This window comes from Pinus tabuliformis, chromosome 2_2 (genome assembly GCF_031772625.1).
Source record: "Pinus tabuliformis cultivar Carrire ecotype Pingquan chromosome 2_2, CPIR1, whole genome shotgun sequence".
In the NCBI taxonomy this organism is placed as follows: domain Eukaryota; kingdom Viridiplantae; phylum Streptophyta; class Pinopsida; order Pinales; family Pinaceae; genus Pinus; species Pinus tabuliformis.
The window spans coordinates 621,077,775-621,103,337 of record NC_142300.1 but is presented as its reverse complement, the minus strand read 5'-3'; positions in this window follow the sequence as shown (position 1 = coordinate 621,103,337).

Below are 25,563 nucleotides of genomic sequence, written 5' to 3'. Positions count from 1 at the left end.
AAGTTTGACTTAGAGCGCACAAGTCAAACATTCATGGAAGCAAAGAAGAGGTTCGCTGAGGCCTCCACCTCAAGGAGCAAGGTTAAGCCTGATAAGGAATTGAACCCTTCTATGCTTACGACCTTTCTAGATACCTGCATGAAGCTTCTGCGTGACAGCAAGGCTGTGAAGGGATTATAGGAGCTTATAAATAGATGCGCTGGAAACACTCCAGGTGAACCATGCATGGTATGATAGATTGGTAAGAATAAAGCAAGGATGGGACAAGAGATGAGACTGACCGCACAGATTGGAGAATATGAAATGGATAAGGTTATCTTGGATATGGGGTCAGACGCAAATGTTCTACCAAAGTATACTTGGGAGCGGATTGGAAGACTCGTGCTGTAGTGGTCTCCAATTTAGTTAAGAATGGAAAATCAGTAGAAGATCATGCCCATGGGACGGATGTAAGGAGTGACTTTAGATATTGAAGGTGCAAGCACATTGGCTGACTTTGAAGTAATATAAATTTTGGATGACAGCAACCCCTACCCTGCGCTCCTTGGCATTGATTGGGCTACTGACATAAATGGGGTAATCAACCTAAAGAAGCGAAAGATGATATTTGAGAAGAAATTGCTCCATGTAATAGTACCCCTAGATCTCGATGAAGGATCGCACTATACCAAACCAGTCCACGATTATGAGAGTGATGAAGATTTGGGCAGTATATATAAGATAATAATGCGAGACCAAGATTGGGTGAATCTGACAGCAGATGGACAAATTACATGGGATCGTTTCCTATACCTTGGACTTTGATGAAGAATTAGAGCACTGGTAGAATTGATTACATGAAGTAACCATGCTAAGATGTAAAATGATGACCTATTAACTATGTTGTTTGTTCTTCAGAGGTAAGAATTTTGCCCACTTATGATGGCCTAAATGATGTAGATGTATTTTTGGATGAATTTTAGAGGTAAGTACCAAAGAAGCAGTGCTTCCAGGCTTTTGACTGGGTAGTGCATGCTACGGTCGTGAGATGGTGGGGTACACACAAGGGTATATTTGATTATTAGTGCGAGTGTAGGAGGATGATGTGCACATGCTTTGGGAAGCAGAAGGTATGAATGATAAACAAATATGATGGGAAGGATGATCCATGTGCACACTTGGCCAAATGGGCTCAGGCTTATGGAGCGAAGCCCCAATCGGAATGGGTGCACTTGTTCTATCATACCTTAGATGTCATCTCAATGGACTGGCACTTGGAAGCCAAGCTCTGCCATGGTACAAGTGAATGGGATACTCTACATGAAGGATTCATAATGATGTTCAGCTTTGAATATGGGTTTGACTGTATTGAAAAAGTGCTACAAGAAGTGAAAGCAGCAATCTTTAGGATACTGCAGGGTCCTTTAGATCTGATTCAACCTGATTGGACTACTCAACTGAGCCATGCACTGGAATGCTATAACGTGACTGCTGAAGAAGAAGATGAGGATCCACAAAACATTAACATCCTTGAAACAGAAGGTCACCGCAAGGTTGAGGGACAGCAGATTCAGAATCCTAATATAATCGCACCACTGAAAATGAAACAGGTAAATATTGGTTCAGAGGTAGAGCCCAAATTCACGAATATTGGAGATTACTAGGATGATACGATGGTGGATAAGGTCACCGAATCTCTCCACGAATACCAGGATTTTTTCCCTACCAAGTTTATGGAGCTAAAAGGAATAATAGGAGACCTGGGTGTTATGAAGATCACATTAAAACCTGATGCAAAGCCGGTTAAGCAAAGACCTTACCGCCTCAATCTGAAGTATAAGGAGAAGGTCCTCTTAGAGCTAGACAAGATGCTCATGGCAGGAATCATTGAGCCTGTAGAAGAATCCGATTGGGTAAACCCCATGGTGGTATGGGAAAAGAAGCAGAAGGATGAAATAAGGATATGCGTAGATCTCAAGCAGTTGAATGATGCTTGCATACATGATCCTTTCCCGAATCCATTCACTGATGAGGTATTAGATAATGTAGCTGGCCAGGAAGCGTACTCTTTCACTGATGGGTTCTTTGGGTACCATCAGATCAAAATCGCACTAGAGGATAGAAGAAAGATGACCTTCATGACTCAGTGGGGACGTTTTCAGTACACTATAATGCCTTTTGGATTGAAGAATGCGCCTGCGATTTTTTCGCATGTAGTCATTGCTACGTTCAAGGAATTTATTCATAAATTTCTAGAGGTGTACTTTGATTACTAAAATATGTCTGGGATAGTAAAACACCATGTGGCAGGTCTGTGCCTAATGCTAGATACTTGTCGAAGGTACCAGATTGCACTCAATTTGAAGAAATGCTTGTTTTGTGTTCCTTTTGGGACCCTGCTGGGTCATGTGGTTTTTTGATAGGGACTAATGGTAGATCCCACGAAGATCGTAGTGATACTTAATTTAGAGGTGTCAAGGAGTGTGAAACAATTGCATGCAACCTTAGGACATACTGGGTATTACAAGAAGTTTATCAAGGGCTATGCCCAGATCACTACGCCTATGGGAAAGTTGTTGAAAAAGGATGTCATGTTCTATTGGAACGAGGACTATAAGAAAATTTTTGATGTATTGAAAGAAAAGATGGTCACTACGCTGATTTTCTTCTTCCAGGATTAGAAGAAGGAGTTTCATGTACATGTTGACATGCCATGTATAGCACTGGGAGAAGTACTAACACACGCTGGTGGAGGAGAATTGGACCATCCTATAGTGTTCATAAGAAGAAGGTTATCTAAGGCTGAGAAGAAATACTCCACCACCAAGCATGAAGGGTTAGCCATGGTATACGTGCTCTAGAATTTTAGACACTATTTGCTGGATGGACATTTTAAGATGTATACGGATCATTTCGCGTTGAAATACCTCGTCAATAAACCTGTGTTGGGGGAAAGAATCTGCAGGTGGTTGTTATTGTTCCAGGAATATGATTTTGAGGTTATTGTGAAGCCTGGACAACTAAACGCGGGACTTGACCATCTGTCATGCATCAAAGCAGGGGAAGATCCCACTAATTTGGAGGAAGGATCGCTTGATGCACAGCTATTTGCAGTGCGCGTCATAGACAGTCACTTTGAAGATATCATACACTTCCTAATGACAGGAACTGCCCCAGAAGGTTACACCGTCCAACAGAAGAAGAAGTTAGTGGTGCACATGACATAATTTTCTGTCATTGCTGGACATCTGTAGAAAATGGGGTCTCATGAAATATTGCGACGATATGTACCGGAGTTTGAAAGGAGTAGTATCCTTGCAAACACTCATGGGGGTGTTGCGGGAGGTCATTATGCAGGGAGAGCGACCGCGCAAAAGATCCTACGCACAGGGTTGTGATGGCCAACCCTCCATCAAAATTCAAAATCTTACTGCAAGGCGTGTGATGTGTGTCAAAGGATGGGCAGGCCATCACGGAGGGATGAGCTACCTCTGAATCTGCAGATGACGTTACAACCCTTTGAGAAATGGGCGATAGATTTTGTGGGACCTATTTAGCCCCAAAGGGAAAAGACAAGAGCACGGTACATTATCACCATGAAGGAGTATTTGACTTGATGGGTGGAGGCATAGCCTGTGAAGGATTGCATAGGTGCGACTGATGCGAAGTTCCTCTTTGAGTATGTACTGACGTGATTTGGGTGTCCAAAGATTTTAGTGAGTGATCACAGTACGCACTTTCTGAATGAAACAATGAGCATGCTGATGGAGGAATTGCGTAGATTAGTGCCTAGTCTATGCATAGAGGCACTCACGGGTATGATAGATTGCAAAGCCCTGGAAGAGAGGATTGCACAACTGGCTGAGCTTTAGGAAGAGAAATTTCTATCTCGATTTCACCAACAAGTCCAAAAGTAGCACAAAAAACCATGGCATGATCAGCATATTAAGTTGCGTACCTTTAAGGTAAATGACCTAGTTTTGTTATATGATAGAAAGTTTGATAAATTTCCAGGGAAGTTCAAAATACACTGGTGAGGGCCCTATGCCATTAAGGAGATTACCGACATTGGAGCAGTCAGTTGGTAAAATTGAATGGAGATCCCTTCCCACGAAAGGTGAATGGCAGCCGATTGAAGCCATACAGTAGTGGTCTTGCCATGTGACTATATGAGGGTAGCATAGTCTTAGCACTCTGGGTAGCCGAAAGGAGGTGCAAGACTATAAACTACATTTCGCAGGTTGGGGAGCTGTGCGATTGGAGGATTGTGAAAAGCAAGGAAGTGTCACAGGGTTTGCGACATTGTGAAGGGAGCTGCATTACCCAGGGAGAAATCGCGCAGGTCAGCAGGAAAGTGACCATTAAAGTCACCGTTCATGATTTGAAGGTAGAAATGCGGCAAAATGGAGTGGGTGGCAGGCATTTAAGATGAACTTTATGGGTAAGATCCTTTAAAATTTGCTGCCAATCTGGCATTAATGAACCGAATGTGGGGGGAATGGTCAAATTTGAATTTAAAATGCCCTATAAATTACAGGTGGCTACCTAATGAAGAACACTTGGCATTCTGAGAATTGAGTTGTTGAGCTTTCAAGTGCAGATGAACCACGAGGACTCCGAAGCTTTGATAGCCTATTTAGCATTTGAGACATTGCCGAAGGTGACATAGGAGTTATTGCATAACATCTTGTCAACACCCGTAGAAGATATGGACACTGAAGTAGTGGAAACCGAGGAGGTTGTGCTAGAAGTTGTTATGGAGGTAGAGGAAGTTGCTCCAGAGGTTTCCGAAGTATTAGTAAAGTTCCCAAATTACCACGGACACCTAGACTGAAGCTGACCCCAACCAAGGAGAGTGCGAAGGATAAAAAGGGCAAGTAGCCTGCAATACCAGTGCGCATGTCATCGAGAAGAAATCCATCAAAGGATAAGCCCACCACATAAGAAAAGGGCAAAGCCATTAACCTAGAGCTGGAAGAGGAAGAAATTGAAGACATCACAATGGATGATGAGGACTTGGGGATAGACATGGAGGAAGTTGAAGTCCAGGTTGCTGACCCTATCACTCGATTGCCTGAGTATGTCCCTCTGTGCAAGGGCAAGACTAATGTGCCAAAATACATAGATGAGAGAAAGGTCCCCTTACAAACCCCGCTGCTGCCAGATGAGATTGTCTTTGAAGGACCGCTCTTCGGATGGGTTGCTCTGTTAAAGCTCGAAGACTGGAACTTAGCTAACCATGAGAAGTTCCCGCACGTGGCGACTGAGCAACTAATGTGTCGCATTATTGACACAACCACTAAGATGACCGCATTGGAGCCGCAGAAGTAGCTCAGGGGAGTAGATAAGGCAGGTCTACTCAACCTGCTATGGGTGATGCCCTACAACTGCACCCCGACTACAGTATTGATCATCAAACAACTGCTATACTTGGTGCATGATGGGTGTCTGTGGCTAGAGGACCTAATACCCATCATCGACAGATTGATCCATAGGATCACACAGTTTCCCTACACAAGTGAAATCCAACCATGATGTTTGGCAGAAAAGGTGGCAAGTAGGCCCTCATGGAGGCCATGAAGGAGAAATTTAAGCTTGTGAAGAAGCCGCGTGGATATTCCATCTCATGTATCAGTGACCCTGGCATAAATGTGGCCACGCAGATTATAGTAAGAAAGGTGATGAGGAAGTGCCACGCAGATGAGGTTTCAGCACCTATCATCGCACTAGCAGCCTAATGCGCCGAAGGAGTCTAGTTCAATTGGGTGCACTATCTCTGTGATGAGTTCCTTGCGAACTACCGCGAGGCATAGGAGCTCAGCAAGACTTTCCACTATGCGTGGCTCTTGCTGTCTATTGTGCTGGTAGCATGGGAGATGCCGGAAGATAGTCAATTCCCTTCGGTCGTGCTGGATCTACTAGAAGCCGCGAAGTGCACTTCGCTGTGGGTGACCAAGGATGCAAAACACATAAAAGATAGCAAGATATTCTGGATCTTGATGGAGATGAACATCTGCATGGCTATCAATCGCAAACTATTGTTGTCACCTAATGTGTTTGCCAACCTGTAGGGCTATGTGGAGTTCAAGGAAAATTTTCACCACGCATCAATCAGGGCACGGAAGGACCCTGCACAGACATGGTATGACTTGCCTTACTTGGCAACAGATGATGCCATTGATGCAGTACTTGATCATTGGCTGGAAGAGTGGCACACTACATCAAACTTGCCAGTGGGGGCAAGCAAGTCTACCACGCAGTGCAAGGAGGAGACCAAGCTCAAGATGGTGTAGCTGGCCGAAAAGAGGAAGAAAGAGGTTTTTGACAAGGCCCATGCGGAGCACGATGCTACCCAGTAGATAGGTGGAATAGAGCAGGGCTCTGACAAAGGCATGAGGTCACCTTCGCCTAAGACAGAGGAAGAAATGGACAAGAAAACATAGCAACACGGCGCAGACCTGCAAGCGATGTACGCCTGCATTAAGAGTCCATGGGAACAAGAGAAAGGAGGGTCGAGGAAGAAATCCAAGGCCACTAAGAAGTCGTTGGACCCAATCACCCTCACAGAGGGTGATTTGCATGACATCAAAGACACATTGTGGGATGTCACCACGAAGGCCCTACAATAGTTTGACCAGCAGCAACAACTAATATTGGGGGCCATCTAGACAAGTCTACAGGAGCTATAGACCCATGCATTACAAGCTAGCATAGTGTCCACTAGACTCGCTATTGGCACTTTAGAAGCTATTGAGACGTTACGTGCGAAGGTCTCCAGCACGATAGTGCTACCAGATGGAGCACTGACCACGGAAAATGAAGTTAACATGCCCACTGCCAATGCCCTCAAGTGAGTGGGGTTGAACTTGGCAGTACTTCCTGGTGAGGCGCTCCACCTATTACAGGATGGAGTGATCACGGAGCTGAGGGCCCGTAAGCACCACACTCTATAGGTGATCAGCGAGCAGAGGATTAACAATGAGAAGATGGCACTACAACAAGACTCTGCCATCACTGCCATGACCAAGATAACCAACCAAAACAAGAATATAATTCAAGTCGTGGAGGAGGAATGCCAAATGGTCTTGGAGTTGGCCATTCCTAAGGAAGAACCAGTCGAGGTGTGCATCCGCAAGCTTGCTGCAGGGGTGCACGATGCTTGCACCAAGATGGCTTGGGCTCAGCTGGAGTTGAACCTACAGATTACTGAATTAAATTTGAAGGCCCAACCTTCAAATCCGCCAAAACTAAAGGAGTAGCATGCAACTGATTTCACAGAGGTGATAGTAGCGGTCGACAGTGCAGTAGAAAACTGCACACAAATTTTTGAATAGTCATTCGAGGTCTTGACGAGCCTGCAGGAGGACCCTAATGTACAGCAGTGGAGACAAAAGCGCGAGAACTGCAGTAGTGCTATGACGAGGTAAAAGGAATAGCAAAAACCATCGCGCTCACATAGAGACTGGAAAAGCTGTAGGAGGCAAAGTAGTTGAAAGAAATGTAGATATAGTGCAGCAAAAGGAAGCAGTCCTGAAGGCGGAACTGAAGCCCTGGTTGGATGAGGCTTATGCAGTTATGGCCTCTATTGAAGGAAAGCTTGTGAATATGCAAGAAACTCAATGAAAGCTTCAGGTCGACAGTTCAGGATTAATGATCGAGTAAATGGTCGGAGAAGCGAAGTAGGTGGCCGCACAGTGCACTGCCGAGGTTGTTGTCATACAAGTCAAGTTGGGAGGTCTTCACGCTAAGATCTCCACACCCACATAGTGACTTAACGGTGAGTCATGATGTTTGTGTTGCTGGCCTATTGGGAATGGGATCCCCCAAGGATAGTTTTGGGGCTAAAAGCCCATGTTTTGGATCATTTTATAATAAAGGCTTAAAGTCTCTGCATTTTATGGTCGTGGAGTGTGAAGGTGTCATGAGTCATAAAGGGTTGTCTACCCATATTTTGTAAAGTGTAAAGTCAGCTGTAAAGATCCACCCATGGTTTGCAGACCATGGGATTGTATGACCATGGGATTGTATAAGAAGAGCTAAGCAAGCTCTAAGTAGTTGGAAGTCTTTAGCGAAGAATGGAGTAAAGAGTCTTGATAGTGATGTCTAAGTGTTTCGGGTCTTAGCATAGGTAGAGGCTCTGCAACTAAGTGCGCAAAGGCCTAGGGTAGAAGTCTACAACTGAGTGCGTGGACCCCTGTGTTATGGGAATGATTTCCCAAGGGCTTTGGGTTAGAACCCCAATAAAGCAAGAGAAAACTACAGAAAGAAAAGCTCATACAACTCAGACAACATGCTTATTTAAACAAACTATGCGAGGGTGAACATACTAGTAGGTCCTCCGTTTGGGTAGTTCCAGCAAGGGTTCAGACCCTTTGCAACTCTAGATGATCTCCAAACCTAAAAATCAACCAACTCAAGCATACATAGCAGCATATATGTAAAGCATCTTAATGAAACTAACTTTGTATCATATAAGAAAATGATACGTTATACATCAAAATAACATTCATACATAGATTAGGATATTATTTGATGCATATACACAGTTAATCTCAAGAAAAAGACATCGTTTGTTTTTATTATAGAAAGCTATAAGAAACATGAAGAGAATTCACCTGAGTCTTCTTCTTCCGGCTCCAAGTGGAATTGTCCTCTGGATCCTTCCTATCCCAGCCTTCAAAAACCTCCTTCCATAACCAATACCATGATATCTCAAGCAAGCAAGTGGGAGAATATCAAGAACCAAGGAAACAAGGGTTTCCTGCAACTTGGGGAAGTGCTTGAAGCACAGGGATACTTCAGAATTAGTCAGGGGATAATCTCAGTATAATAACTCTATCTCTTCCTTCCTTTCTTCAGGCCTTCCCATCTATTTATACTTCACCCAATTAGGTTTTTGGTTGGGGAACAGTTGGGAAACAGTTGGGCCATGGACACTAGGAGGTAATAAATAGGTAAAACCCATGAAGCCTGCCTAAAATTTAGGAAAATTTTTGTAAGTGTTTTAATACATATACGCGGGTTGGGTATTGGCTAACCTGCATGTACATGCTTTTATCTCTAGGAAATGTAGCATACAGGGAGTAAAACATTGTTTTTAAAATATTTGGACCAAGTTTGGAAGGAGGGGTTGCCCTAGGCCATAAATGAAGCATCACAAATACCAAGGCTGATAAATGGAGCTATAACAGATTCCCCCTAATAAATGAGGTCAGAAGGGGTACATCATGGCCGAAATGTATTAAGTACATGGAAAGAAAGCTGCTGAAAGTGAGAAGGACTTCACCAGAATTTAGCCTACCAAGCCATCAAAAAAGATCAGAAAAAATGACTATCTGAGGTGGGCATACCCATGCTCAAAGAAAGTAAAGCATATCTACACATCAAGTATAAGCGGATCCAATATGTATACAAGTGTAAAGAACTCAAAGTACACAATGGATCATCTATCGTGATCGAAAAAGTACATGTCTGAATATCACATATAAGAAGATGATTAATGAAGCTAAAAGATGAAGATAATCACTGATATCATAAACTGATCCCAATAGTACCAAATGAACATGAAGGAATAAAATGATACTACATCACAATTCGGACGCCAGCATATAAGATGTCACTATGGAAAATTGCAACATATAAGGTGGATGGTGTCAACTAGCAGCAACAGAAGCAACTGACAAGTGAGCCAAAACATGTTGATGCATACCGAGGTCTTCATCGACCACCGTGGTACATTTCTACACAATGGGAATAAATGATATGAAGTTGACCATGTGAGAAATCGTTTGATTACCAGTCATTGATGTATACTGTTAACAAACGCAAGACTACTCACCAATAATGATAATGAGAGTCAAGGTACCCAGTAAAATCTAACAAGTGCGAATAAATGAGCTGGAGTCGAACACCTAGAAGAATCTATCAATCAGGGAACAATGATGGTTTCCCACTGTGGACTCTGCCACTAATGACTGCAAACCCCAAGGTATTGTCAAATAGACTCTAGATATTTGTCCCACAGCAATGAGCTATAGTCAATAGGAAAAGATCCACTAGAAGGAAGGCATTAAGGCATCCTTCATCAATCTAGCATGAGTGTAACCTATAGGCCAATAATTTGGAAGGAATCAGACGAAAAAGATGTAGTAACTCAACCGAAGTGCATTTCTAGCATACACAAGATGTAGCTAGCACACGATAGAAACCCTCTAAACCAACCAATAATGAAAGCTGACATAGAGGCGAGGAATCCACCAATAGGGTCAAATGGAAACCAAGGCACTGCATGAATCCCAATGTGCGATAATGAAAGCTGATGTTGAACACAAGGGAAACCACTCAGTCAAATATCCATGATACTGATCGATGTTGAGCACAAGGTGACCTATCAATAATGAAAATAGGGCTAGGGTGTGGCTCTATGCCTTCCCTCAGAGCAATATGTCATCGTTGATAAGGACAAGACCTGCCAGCAAGAAGTCAACAGGGACCTTCTCAAGCCAACATGAGCAAAGGACCAATATAACTGATATGATAATGAACATGACACTAACAACCAGGGATGGCTGACTAAAAAATAGGTCAAGAGACACCATAGAGAGGCCGACTTAGGCTTACTTCCCTTGAACAAAAGCACGACTCAATGATGACTCAAAGGCAGCATATGATAACTCTGTATAAGTTCGTCATGCAGGAGGCATGAATGAACTCTCCATATGATTGGAAGAGGTAACCAATCAGAGGAGAACTGACTCAATAACAAGGTTAAGGCATACCTAAGTCAAACTGAATCCAGCCCAAAAATGGAGGAGAGACATTATTTTGAGTGCTTTGTTCAAGGGAAACACGACTGACTCTAGTTGCGAACAATATGTGAAAATGTTGTCCCATTCCCGCTCTTTTTGGAATATGTAATTTTTTTGTCTTTTTCTTTAAGCTGGGAAAAGAATAAAAGAATGCTATAGTACAATGGAAAGAATAAGTGTCAGTGAAACATATGATCTAGTTCCTAATATGGGAACAATCCTATGCTCAATGCAGGGAGGTAAAACTGGTCAAGGACACTCAAAGGTATCTTCCTTCCACGGGTCAAAAGATGTGCCAAGTTGCAGAAGCTAAGGGATTGCATGGCTGATTTTGCAGAAAGCATGGTCAAATGAGTGGCTTAAACACGAGTCCAAATGAAGCCATCTCAAGGCCAAAAGGTGCAAATAGTCAAAATGCAATGCAGCAGTACAACTCAACATAAAGGAGCCTCGAGGGTATAAGACCAAAACTGAGCGAAGAAGCAAAGGGAATGAGTCTTCAATGCACAAGTCATGGTGGGACTAAAGAGACTCCCGAGCCTACTTAGTATAACAGCATGGGAAACCAATGTCAGTGAGTTTCTAACTACAATGCCCATGTAAAGGATGGCTCTACCATCACATAATGATTTAAAAAATCGGCGAGTAAACATGGTTTGCTAACCAGGACACGATGGGGTTGACCCTATGGCTAATATATCACTGAACAAAGGCTAGTATGTAAAATGCAATGGAAAATGTATTTCCCTAACCTATATGCCAGTGAGTGAACAATACCTACCATGACAGGTCAGTGGTCATGGGACCGAAAAAGATCTCGAAGAAGCGTCCAAAATATCCTGAAAAAACAACCTATTCCCGACAATCCAAGCTCACAAGTTAAAAGATTTATGACATGAAAAAAATCAAGTTTTGAAAATTTTTGACAATTTCAAAGCTTATAAAATGAATTTTTGACTCACCATTTGTGTCATTTGCGATGAGAGCAAAAGCTGTGGAGAAAAAAGAGAAATCTTGCTCCCTGAAGAATTGGACCATTCAAATCACTTCAAAATCATCAAGTAACCCTCGATTAAAGCTTTCATTACATTGTGATTGTTTTTAGAAATTTTTATTAATATTTGACCATAGGAATTTATGTTCAAAAATCCAACTCTGCGTACACACGATTTGGACATGAGAAACCCACGTATATGAAGGCCCTACATGCGACTGTGTGTAAAGGGAACTCGCGTGTACATGGTTTGAAATTTAAAGAAAAAATCTAACGGTTGAAACTCAGAAAAATTTCAGGATGACAATCACATGGAGAGAGGGGGAGCATACTACTATTGATAATGAAGTTTTGAATGACCAATAGGCACTAGATGCATTAAGGGGATGTGTCTTGTTGAAAATTTTCAAAATGCCCAACATGAAAGCCAACACTCGCCTTCTTGAAATGCTAATCCACTACTAGAGTGTCAAGGATGATGCATTTATGATTGATCAGAATCCATTGCGGATAGAAGTGGAAGATATATACTTTATCACTGGTCTCTCCCAGAGAGGGGAGGTTGTACATTCCACTAGCTGGACTCGAGGTAGTCTTTCAATGGAAGACTACGTACACATATACTATCCTGGGCACCCGGAAAAGATTGGAAGTCAGATTCCATTAAAACATGTGGAGAGTTTATCCCTGAGGATTCTACTGTTTACCATAGCCAAGATAAACAGATCAGCTTCACTACACCAAGCTTCACGAGTGTCCATGAGCTTGGTAGTGAAGTGCCTTACCATTATTTTTTATTGGTGTACACCTCTTCTTACCAATATGGGGAGCCAATTGTCCTCTATTTAGAAAGGGCAGACCAAAAATTTCAAATATGGGACGATTTTATGCTCCTTCTTCTTTGAGAAGGTTCCTGGGTTGCATGCCAGAGTATCAGTTCCTATCAGTATCCCTCGAGATCCTCGGATGGGTAAGTGGGTTGACTTGATGAAACACCTTGGAGGCAGGGACATGCCGAGGACTACTTTTGATGATGAGTTCTTCGCCTGGTGGGAACAACAAATCATCACAGTAGATGATTATCCCTATGCTGGCATGGATTTCAGAGGATATCCAAACTTGGTGCTGCCACCAAATGCAGCATGGGGCGACATCGGTAAACAATTTTTAAATTTTGTAAATTTTAAGATTTTTTGATTTGTTTTTATTAAAAATGAACTTAGAAATATTTTTTTATGGGACTCAAACTGAAAAAAATTATCATGTTCCAGATGTAGGTCCTGTAAGACCATATGGATTCCCATGACATAGGTGTCGGGGAAGAAGCGCCGAGGAGGCAACAACTGAGACAGAGAGGTTCTTACATGCAGTTCAGAGGAACTTGGTCAGACTCACTCACCAGGTACCGATGATGGCCATAGAAGACCTCCCTGAGGAGATGCAGCGTCGCGTGGCTGGAGTACCACAGGAGTGGGTCTACACACTTCGACGTGTGGCCAATGCAGTAGTGAACTTCTTAGCCGCTCATCTCGAGCCAGGTCATTAGATAGACTGGACATGATTATGGGCATGGACCCAAATTTTGAGGGCTTAGTCCCCATTTTGTATATTATTTTGAAAACTTTATGTACTCACAGACAGCTTTATGATATATATATATATATATATATATATATATATATATATATATATATATATCTATATATATATATATATATATATATATATATATATATATAGCTATATGGACTCACATTTTTTATATTTGTTTAATGTGATGAATGATTGATATTCCAATCCAATGCTTGATTAGCGATAGAATCTGCTAATGAATTGTATGATCGTGGAATGTGCACGTAAGTAATATAAACAAATGATCATTGCAACATTATCACTCTCAAAAATTGGTGATGTAAATAAGGATCCTAAACCCGATAAATGTTGTTTAATTTTGACACTATTAGTGGTGAATCAAGATAGACTATCAATGAATCAATTCTATAAGAAATCGCTTCAGATAGTAAATTGATAACAGAAGTATATTCGGAAATGTTATTTGAAGCAAAACCAATACATACTCCCTTTGATACCATCAACTGGCCAGATGGATAATAAATTACCCAAGCTACAGAAGCAAGATTCTGAGTGTGCCAACTAGCACCATCGGCGAATCCAAAATATACCATGTCATCCATCAACACCTCCCAAAGAAGACCAAAAATGTTGATATCACAAAATGCTTAACAAATATGTACAAGAATACATTAATATACAAACAAGTACTTGCTCAGCCTAAACTAAGCGAAATACTTCTTCAGGTAGAGCCCATTTCGAGGCTCCACTAACTTGTTTCCTTCAACATCAACTAATTCATAAGCCCCTTTTCCCAAAACTCAATGTACAACAAAGGGACCGTACCACATAGACTTGAATTTTCTTGCCCCCAAGGCGTCTTTATCTTGGTCATAGACCAAGACAAGGTCGCCTTCAGAAAAGACCCAAGGACGGACAGCTCTATCATATTGGGTTTTAATCCTTTTCTTATTGGCCTCATTTATTCTGATGGCATCTCGACACTACTCATCAAGATGTTCCAAATGGACAAGGCGCTCCTCGAGACTAGAGGTCTCTGGAAGGAGTTTTATAGCTAACTTAAGGGATGGAATTTCGCATTCAACGGGAAACATAGATTCCAACCCATAAACCAGTTGAAAAGGTGTAAAACTTGTGGCAGTTTTCACTGAGGTGCAGTATGCACAGAGAGTCGGGTACAACATGATGTGCCAATTGGAGGGGTTTTTGTCGATTGTTCTTTGGAGGATAGTCTTGAGGGAGTTATTCACAGCTTCAACTTGGCCATTAGCCTGAGGATAATAAGGAGACGAATGCTCTTGCTAGAAGCCCAACTTGATAGCCAATTCAGACATCAGTTGATTCTAGAAATGACTGCCATGGTCAATGACAATCTCTCTCGAGATACCAAAATGGGAAATTATTTGATTAAAAAGAAACAAGTCTATTGTTTCACTATCGTTTTTATAAGTAGGCATGGCCTCAGCCCACTTCGTAAAGTAGTCAACGGCCACAATGATATACTTGTGACTTGTCGATGAAGGCGGATTACAAGTAGTAAAGTCAATGCCCCACTTTGTAAATGGGTCGACAGTGATAACAGGGAAGAGAGGAGTTGGATGAGCGCGCATCTTTCGAGTATAAACTTGATAGGGATGGCAACATTTGACCGCTTCGATACAATCTTTGAAAATCGAAGGCCAAAAGTAACCTGCACGTAAGATTTTCTAGGCTGTTGCAAGCCCGGATAGATGACTGCCACAAGCTCCACTGTGGTAATCATTAAGAATAGACTCTACTTCCTACAAAGTTAAGCAACGCTGAAGGATTGAATCAACCCCTGAGCGATATAATGTATCACCGATGATGACATAGTTTTTAGCCAGGTGACGTAATTTTCTACGCTCATCCTTTGAAAAAGCAGATGGGAACTTTGAAGTCTAGAGACATATAATGATATCTCCATACCAGGGATCTTGTGAAGAAATGAGGAACAAATGTTCATCGGGGAAATTTTACTCATAAACAAGGATTTCCTCACAAGGCAACTCAGAAATCAATTCCGCAAAAACTAAAGATTTCTTAGACTTGGTCAACAAGAATTCTAGGTCAAATTCTTGTAAAATAACAATCCAATGATTGTATTTTCCCCCAATCACTCGCCTATTGAGGACAAACTGAAACGAATTCACAGCTGCTAAGACGAATGTTTTGCGTAGCAGAATATAATGATGAAGCCGCTGGACAGCATGAACAGCTTCCAAGGCCAATTTCTCAACATGAGAATAGCATAGTTTAGGGCCTACTAAGCCTCAACTCAAGTAATAGATGACATGCTCAATGAGAGCATCATCCTCTTGAACCAGAACCATACCTATAGTTGATTCCTTCACTGCAAGATATAAAGGGAAGTCCCTGCCATAATTAGGTGGACTCAACAAGGGAGCGAAGATTAGAGCTTGCTTCAAGGCATCAAAAGATTGTTGCGCAAATTCATCCCATACAAATGGAACTCCTTTCTTGAGAAAATGCATAAAACCTTTAGTTATCTTAGCGTAGTTCGCAATAAACCTCCTTAAGAAATTTTCCTTTCCCTGGAGACTTTAAAGTTGTCTAATGGAGGACGAGGGAGGCAACTAAATTATTGCCTCAACCTTGAAAGGATCCACTCGAATCCCTTCAGTCGATACTATGAACCCTAACAACTGACCGGATGTGACAGCGAAAACACACTTATTTGGGTTCAACCAAATTTTGTAGAAACGACATCGCTCAAAAACTAATCGAAGGTGGTTGGGATGACCAATTCTCTTTCGAGAACGAGCAGCTAAGTCATCCAAGTATGCTTTGATGATAGGTTTGATATTGTGGAAAGCATAAGACATGGCTTGCTGAAAGGTAGCTCCAACATTTTTAAGGCCAAAAGGAATTTTCTTATATGTAAACATACCCCAAGGACAAATAAAGGTTGTCTTATGTTGGTCCTCTGGACAGATAGTAATATAATTATAACCTGAGAATTCGTCCATGAACGAAAATATTTGATTACCCACACATTCATCAATGATCTGATCAATAAACGGTGTGGGGTAATTGTCCTTTGGACAAGCTTTATTAGGATCCCTAAATTCAATGCATACTTGAATCGTTCCCTACTTTTTGTCAACCGAGACTAGATTAGAAACCCACTCCATCAAAGGAACAGGATATATGAACCCTGCCTTAAGAATATTTTCAACCTTAGCTTTAATAGTTGTTGCTTTCCTAGGATTAACTGGTCGAAGTTTCTGCCAAACAGGTCTAGCATTTTTGTATGTCTTGATCTCATGCTAGACTATGTATGGATCAATTCCAGACATTTCCTCATAAGACCAAGAAAACACATCCTGAAACTCATTGAAAAGGTCAATATAAATTTGAATCTCTTCAGAGGAACACTCAGCTCCAATGAAGACATTTTCTATTACGTTAGGGTTTCTAGCGATGTTTATAGGTACAATTTTAGAAATAACCGAAATATTGCCTTCAGCGCATATGTGTGTTGGAGCCAGAGGATTTGAAACTGTACAAACATTGATAGTAAGCAGATTGGAGAACCTGGATTCAAATTCTAGCAATGGGGAAGAAAATATGAACGATGATGTAAATTTTCCCAAGGTCGATCTACACCCATCATTGCTTCTGAAATTTCTTCCTCAGATGGTAATACCATATCTAAGCAATCCAGAGAAGAAGCAGAATCAAGGATCAAAGCGGGGGTCACATCACCATCTAAATCCTCCTCTGAAAAAGGAGTAGGATGGTTGTTTGCAGAGTTAATGATAGGCTGATATCTAAAATCTAGTGTAAACATAGGGAATGCCATTACACCGACTTGCCCTTCATCTAATGTGGTCGTATGCAAAGGTAAGGTCCTAGGGTCTGAAAAATAACAAGTTCGAAAGAACTATTCTTGTGAAGGACCCTTGGATGATGAAATTGCATTGATTCTAGCTATAGGAGGGGCAAGATCAAATATACCCATCAAAGAAGAGTACATCTCGACTCCTAAATTCTCAATAGGTTGGCGGGGATTATCCACCAATGGAACAGTAGAATCTGAAGTTGCTTAGGGATCCCCTGGAGAATAATCCAATTGAACCTTAACAATTCTCCCCTCATGAGGAAAACATAGGATGCGGAATAAAGATGACACTATGACATCCATTTCATAAATCCAATTCCTTCCTGAGAAGAGATTATAATCCAGGTTGGCATCAACGATTTCTACTTCAATGTTAACGACCTTTCCTCCAACACCTATAGGAAAGGCCGGGATAATCCCGTGTGGCCTATGAGAATGCCCGTCAAATGATATCAAGAGAATAGGTGAAGGAACTACTAAGGGTGATATAATTGCCTTCCAAGAGGACATAGACATGACACACGTGGAAGCTCCCTCATCTATAATTGTCCGAAAAATATTGGTTTTTTGGTAAGTAGACTTTATCGGGAAAGCCATATGAGGAGGAAGTCTCTTTTTGACATTAAGCATATCAAAAGTGAGCACTAATTTTTTTTTTGGATCAACTGCCCCGATAGCTAAAAGCAGTGCACTTCTCTAAGTAGGACATGACTGGAGCACCTCAAAAGCAGACATGGTGCATGGTGTCACACGGAAACTGTCAAGGGTGCGGACACGACTGACCTTCCTAGAAGTCTAAGACATTCTAATGACAAACAAGACAAAAAGGAGTGATCTTTCTCTAAATACACCTTTTATAACATGAAAACTACAAGTGTTTAGGCTTACCTTATTCCAAAACGCTGTTGTTGAAGTCCGTTCTTGACGATCCGGATGAGCTCCTCCTTCAAGTCAATTCCTGCAACCACAAACAATCAAACAATTACCAAGCACTTGCATTTCATATAATAAAACATATATCCAACATGCAGACCAAGGAACACATGAAATAACTCATTAACACAAGCTATTGAGAAAAATAAACCAGTTTGTATTAATAACGAAACAAAGAAACTCTTACAACCTGGCCTTGGTGTTGTGCAAGTTCCTCCCAGGGTCCATCAAGGGTTTTCCTCTACTTTGACAAAGCTCACCCTCTCCCAAGTAGAATCAAGTGAAGACAATCTCTCCTCACAAAGGCTCTAATGGAAGACCTAAATCCTGCAGCATTTACCCAAAGAAAATGTATAGCTCCAACCTCCCCTCCTTCTGGCTCAATGCCTTTATTTATAGTGCTGTAAAGAGGTTATTCTGGTCCACCATCAATGGGATCATCCCCCTCTTTGGGTGGGATAACTCCCTTATTGATGGGATAAGCTTCCCCTTAATAGAGATACATGAACCAACTGGAGGCGCATCCATTTCATCAAACCGACCTCTAGAATGTTCTAGAAGTAACCACAAGTAACTTTTTCAAGATAAAACTCGCGCATTTTGTCTTTTACAGAGGGACGCACCTGTCCCTTTACATACAGAGCGTCCATGGACGCAGCTTTTGTGAACAAGGTCCGCGTCCCCGCAGGTAAGACTAGAGAGAACCTGCGACCCCAGAGATAAACATGATTTTAACAAGACTTTCTCTCTTCTTTGAGTTTGAGATGGATAACAGAGGCATGAGACTTGCCTAAGAGGGTAGCATGACTGTTGATTTGAGCCATACTAACTGTAAGTAGTCAAGGTGACATTTTTTAGTGTAACAGATTGCCCCCTAAAGTGCGAAGCCTGAAATAGAATAGGGTTTTGTAATTCTAGGAAGGGTGAAGCGCTTTATCATTTCAAGGATTGCCTTGTGGATGGCCTAATTGGAACCTGCAATTTTCAACACAAAATACATGGATAAGATTATATCATCACTGAGGTAGGCATTCCCATACTCAGATTCAAAACTTTAACTAATGGACTAACTACTCTGATACAGGAATGATCTTGCAGTACATCATTTTTATAGACTTTTGTAGACACAGTATGGACGCAGCCATCTGTTTATGATTAGTCTACATAGATAATGAATACAAAACTCCTCGCAGCCTGGATGGTAGAAACTAGATCCAGGGTCTTCACTTCTACTTCCCGAATTGGTACGATTCTAGCCATGTGATTAAATGATTCGATGTCGAACATGGTAGAAACCACTTGATTACCAGTCAATGATGTAAACTGTTAACAAGCGTGAGAGAAACCACCAGTAATGTCAATGGTCCTCAAAGTACCAAGCACAACCCGTGAAATGTGAATAGATGTTTTGATGTCGAACACTTCACGGAATCCTCTGATCGAAAGTCAATGATGTAAACTGACGTCAAAGGCGAGAAACCTGCCATTGATGCATGCAGACTTCAAGGTACTGTCGATTCCTAAGTCATCTTTCTAGATAATGTGTCGATGTCGATAGAAAGCGACCCGTTGCAGGCAAGCCCGCAACACGAAATCATTGTTCAAGTTGAAGAAATGTTGCTGTAAGGACTGACTCAGGGATGGTCAAATGGATGACAAGTATTTTGCAGATGAAAGTTTTTTGCTTGCAGACCTCTTGAACACATAACGACACAACAGATGGCTTGGTGACGAATAACTCAAAGTTAATCCCCGAAACCCGGTTAAAGACTTTCAAAGTGACTTGGTCAACTGTGAGGTAAAAGATTTCCCAACCCAGGTGAATGAAAAGTGTCGTGTTCAAGAGCGGTAATAAAGTTTCTTCTGAGACAAAAGGTGACAAATAGGTTCATTCTTCTCTTTTTCCCCCACCATTTCTGGCAAGTACCTCTTTATTTTTAACAAGCTTGAGGAGGATAACATATGCTTGATTATAAGCTCATCCTTCGGACGAGTCCAACCTAGTTTAAATTCGAACCCTAGGAAGGAGTGGTTCGTTCCTGTTTGTAATTGAACAGGTCCTCTACTGTAAAAATTTAACGAGCCCAGTATAGGAGAAACTCGGCGTTTTTCATTTTTAGAGAGTCTGAAAAAACTAAAGGAGACTCCACGTTGAACTTTTTCGTATATTTGTGTCCCTCAAGCCCGAAAAAGTATAAAATAATACCTGGGGGAACCGCTTGATCTTACGACCAAGGAGTACTTTCATAGTAGTGTCGTTAACCTGAAAAGTAAAAAGCGATCAAGGACACGTCGTTTTATTTCCTTATCGAGTTCGAAACGACAAAAACCCGGCAATCTTTTCCTGATTTTGCGGTCAGAAAAGAGCTAAAAGGGGACCGTCTTTTAATTCCGTTTTAACGAGTGAAAAAGAAACACTCGGCGATCTTTTCATTTTTTAGGAGTCAGAAAAGGGCTTAAAAGATGACTCTGAAATTTTGTTTGTGAAAAATTACAATTTCCCTCGAAATCCCTTTGTCCTGCACAAAAGCGACACATTACTCATACCTGTTTAAAATAGGCAAAAATACATTCAAAAACATCTTTTCATGGTAAAAAATGAACTAATTCATCCAAAAAACCTATAAAAAGACCTTTTACCATGTCATTTTTACCGTTTCACTGTTGAGGTTGAAAAAGGGCTTTTGACAAGAAACTTCCCGTGGTCGCTGCGGAAAATCTGACCGTTGGAATCGAACGCCGTCTCATCCAGGTATTTTACACATCCTACTCTGCATTTCTATCCGTTTAGAATCAATTTTTAGGTTTTAGTTTCATTTTTTGGGGGGGTTTTGGTTTTGGAATGCGCCTCTCGGCGGACGCAGGTGCCCTTCGGGTGACCTGCGTCCCCCGACTTTTTCTCATACGGGAAAAAGGTCGGAAGACGCAGCCCGCCTTCAGGCCAGCTGCGTCCGGGCGCCCTGTGCTACAAAGCCGGGGTGCGTCCTCCGAGAAACGCGCATTTCAAAACCCCAACTCTCTCAAAAAACCACCAAAAATTCCCAAATTAATTTCTAATGCTATTTTTTGATATGCAGGCATTAATCATGTTAGACTGGAGAGAAAGAGAGCACGTAGAGGAAGATGAAGCTGCAATAAATCATCAACCTTCTCTGGATGCCCTAAGAGCATGCGGATTGTACAAATATTGGACCATACCGGGCATGAGGGGCCAGGTAAGATTCTTGGAATGGCTGGTTGAGCGATGGAACGTACAAGAACAATGCTTTTACATAGGAGGGCACCAGCTCGAGATAGAGCCCTCGGATGTATACTTTCTCACTGGCTTGCCAAACAGAGGTGAGCAACTCAGTCTTGCGGGGACTAGGCCGGGTGGCCAATCCCTTGATAGTCTCCGCGAGATTGGTGCACACCTGGGGCTCACCATTCAAAAGGCATAGAGATAAAACACATCACTCTGCCGGAACTCAAAGTCATAGCGTTCACGGTTACCAGAATTTGCGGCGCGGCCGCTTTACACATTGCTTCCGGATCCCAAATGCGGATGGCAATTGACTGTTACCAAGGCACCATTTTCAACTGGTGTGAAGCTGTGTCGGCTCATATGAAGAGCCAACTGACCAAGGCAAAGAACGGACGACTAAAGACTTTTGGATATGGGCCTATAGTCGTGAGCTTTGCCTTGGAGAGAATTCCAATGCTGATCCCTCAGCAACTCACTGTTGATATCTTGGGTCCTCAGCAGCCAAAGCTGATACGATGGGTTGCGGTGATGGCCCGGCATCCTGACGAGGGCGCGACAGTAGTTCGATTCTCAGATAGTTATTTTGACTGGTTAGAGGGCCAGCTTTTTGTGATACAGGACTTTCCGTATGCCGGAATGGATTTCAGAGGTGATCCGGACATGGTTCTTCCACAGGGAGAACAATGGGACGACAGAGGTACTTTTTATTTTCACAAGTTTTCTAGTTATGTATTTTTTGTATTTTTTATATATATCGTCTCAAAACTAATAGTAAATCTTTCAAAATGCAGATGTTGGTCCACAGCGTCCAGCCAACCTCCGGCCTTATGATAGACTACATCCAGCTGCACCGGTACCGGCCCCACAGGATGCGACAGCAGAAGTACTAGCTGATTTGGAGCATGATCTAGAGCGTCTCACGGCAGATATACCTGAGACTACTATGGATGACATTCCTATGAGGCTTCAGCGCTTCGTAGTCGCGGTCCCTGGACCGTTTAGGAGATTTTTGCGTAAGGTAGCCCGCGCAGTGGTGTCGTACAGAGAGCACCACCAGTGATTGACTAGTCACTTTTGTAGTCACATGTGACATTTTGACTTTTTGTACTATCATTTTGCCGATCATAAGGTGTTTTAAACCTATGATCGAAGACGATGTATATATTTTTTGACACACTTCTATCTATATATATCACTATTACCGGCTTATCTTGTTTAACATATGTGATGAAATGTTTTTAAATTTACTTGCATGATTATCGTAAATGTCTGTCCAACATTCGAGAAGCAATTGCATCTGCTAATGTATTCAAAGACCTTGGAATATGTTGATATTCAATGTAATCAAATTCACGTTCCAAGAGACGCACTCTCAAAAACAACCTTAATAACACAGGATTTCTAATGGCATAAACTCTATTAAGCTGTAATACAACAAGTTCAGAATCTAACCTCACTATCAAACGTCGAATTCCAAATGAAATAGATTCGGATAATAATTCAACCACTGCACTGTATTCTGCAATGTTATTCGTTGTTTGACCGAGGCTTACCCCATGCATAGAAACTAACTCGTCAGAGGGCGAATAGATAACCCAAGCTGCGGAAGAGATATTCCGTGTACTACGACAAGCACCATCAGCAAATCCAATGTATGTTTGGAGAGGCGTCGACATCTACAATATCAAGAGTAAAACCAAGATGAGCCAAAATAATGACGAAAAACCACACTTGCTAAGCTAAGCACACTGACTAAACTAACACACTTGCTAGCTAGAAAGAAAATCTAACCTATCTAAAAATTTCTCCATACCCATCATTTTAAGCATAATACCTCTTTAGGTAAAGTCCATTTCTGGGTTTACCCAAAGAGTCCCCATCAAAATCAACTAACTCATAAGCCCCTTTTGCTAGCTTTCGCTTTACAATGTAGGGCCCATGCCACATGGGAACGAATTTTCCGGCACCTAGCTTATCGTTAGCTTGATCATATAATAGTACTAGGTCTCCTTCCGAAAAACTTCGAGGGGTTACATTTTTATCGTACTGAGCTTTCATTCGTTTCGCGTGAGTCTCGATAGCTAAAGTAGCGTCACGTCGAGTCTCATCTAATTTAGCCAAGTATAATAACCGTTTCTCCTCTTCGGAAGTAGCTGGAAGTAATTCGACAGCCATTTGAAGTGATGGGATTTCGCATTCAATAGGTAACACAGCTTCTAAGCCATAAACTAGCTGAAAAGGGGTGAAACCTGTTGAATTTTTCACTGAAGTTCGATATGCCCATAGCGCCGAAAATAACATGTTATGCCAATTCGTTCGATGGATACCAATGATCCGTCGAATCATGATGACTAGAACTTTGTTGATTGACTCAACCAAACCGTTGGCTTGCGGATAATAAGGAGTAGAGCTATCGTGGCGCAAACCAAGCTGGCTTGTAAGCTCAGTCATCATGACATTTCGAAAATGGCTCCCATGGTCAGTAATGATTGCTTGTGGGACACCAAACCTAGTTATGATATGATTGAATACGAAAACTGCAGCTGTCTTGCCGCTTGCGTCGAATGTAGGCATCGCCTCGGCCCATTTTGTAAAATAATCAACCGCGAGGATGATATACGCATGCCCCCCGGCCGAGTGAGGGTTACAAGTAATAAAGTCAATGCCCCATTTGGCGAATGGACCAGCGGCAATTATAGGGTGGAGAGGAGCAGGTGGAGCGCGCATCTTTCGATCAAACACTTGACAGTTGTGGCATGTTCTGACAGCAAGGATACAATCTTTAAACATAGACGGCCAGAAATAGCCAGCGCGCAACACCTTCTGAGCTGTGGCATACCCAGACATATGACCGCCACATGCTCCAGAGTGACAATCATTCAAAACTCTCTCAGCCTCTTCGTGAGTTAAACAACGTCGAAAAACTAAGTCTGCCCCCCGGCGATAAAGTGTATCTCCAATAATTCTGTATTGCTGGGATCGAAACCGAATTTTTCGACGGTCTTCCTTGGAAGCTTCAGGCCGAAAGGTTTGGGTTTGGAGATAGATGATTATATCCCCATACCACGGATCTAAAGTGCTAATAAGAAACAAAGATTCGTCCACAATGGACTCCTCTGCCACAGTCTCTGTGTCAGCACTCGGGAAATCACACATCAATTCCGCAAAAACTAAAGATTTCTTAGACTTGGACTTCTCGAACTCCAAGTCGAACTCTTGCAGGATAACAATCCATTTAGAGTACTTGCCCCCTAGCAGTTGTTTTGTCAAAATATAAATCATAGGGTTGCAATCCGAAATAACTGTAGTCTTGCGGAGAAGAATGTAGTGACGAAAACGCTGGACAGCTTGAACGGCTGCCAGGGCCAATTTCTCCACATGCGAATATTTTAACTCAGTTGGGTTTAAGGTTCTACTAAGATAATATATCACATGCTCTGCTTTGAATTCATCTTCTTGAACTAACACCATTCCAATGGTGGAATGCGAAGCTGCGAGGTATAAGAAGTAGTCCTGGTTGTAGTTGGGAGGATGCAATAACGGTGCATGGGTCAACGCGTGTTTCAGTGCATCAAAAGATTGTTGGGCAATCTCGTCCCAAAAGAATTGTGCGTTCTGTTTCAACAACCGTGTAAAACCTTTAGTGACCTCGGCGTAGTTTGGGATGAATCGGCGTAAAAAGTTCGCTTTCCCTTGCAAACTTTGGAGTTGGCGCAAACTCGAAGGAGGAGGCAATTTGATGATAGCCTCGACTTTCGAGGGATCGACGCGAATGCCGGTTTTTGAAACAACAAATCCCAGCAATCGACCTGTTTCTATACAGAAAACACACTTGTGGGGATTCAACCGAATTCGATAATGCCTACACCTCATAAAGATTGCTCGTAGGTGGACAAGGTGATCAGCTCGTTGTAAAGAATGAGCAGGCAAATCATCGAGATAGGGTTGCACAATGTGCTTGATGTCATGAAATGCATAAGACATCGCCCGTTGAAAAGTGGCCCCGGCATTCTTAAGTCCAAAAGGTAATTTGCAATAAGCAAATGTCCCCCATGGACAAATGAATGCCGTTTTTGGTTGATCGGCAGGTAGAATATTGATTTGATTATAGCCTGAGAAACCATCCATG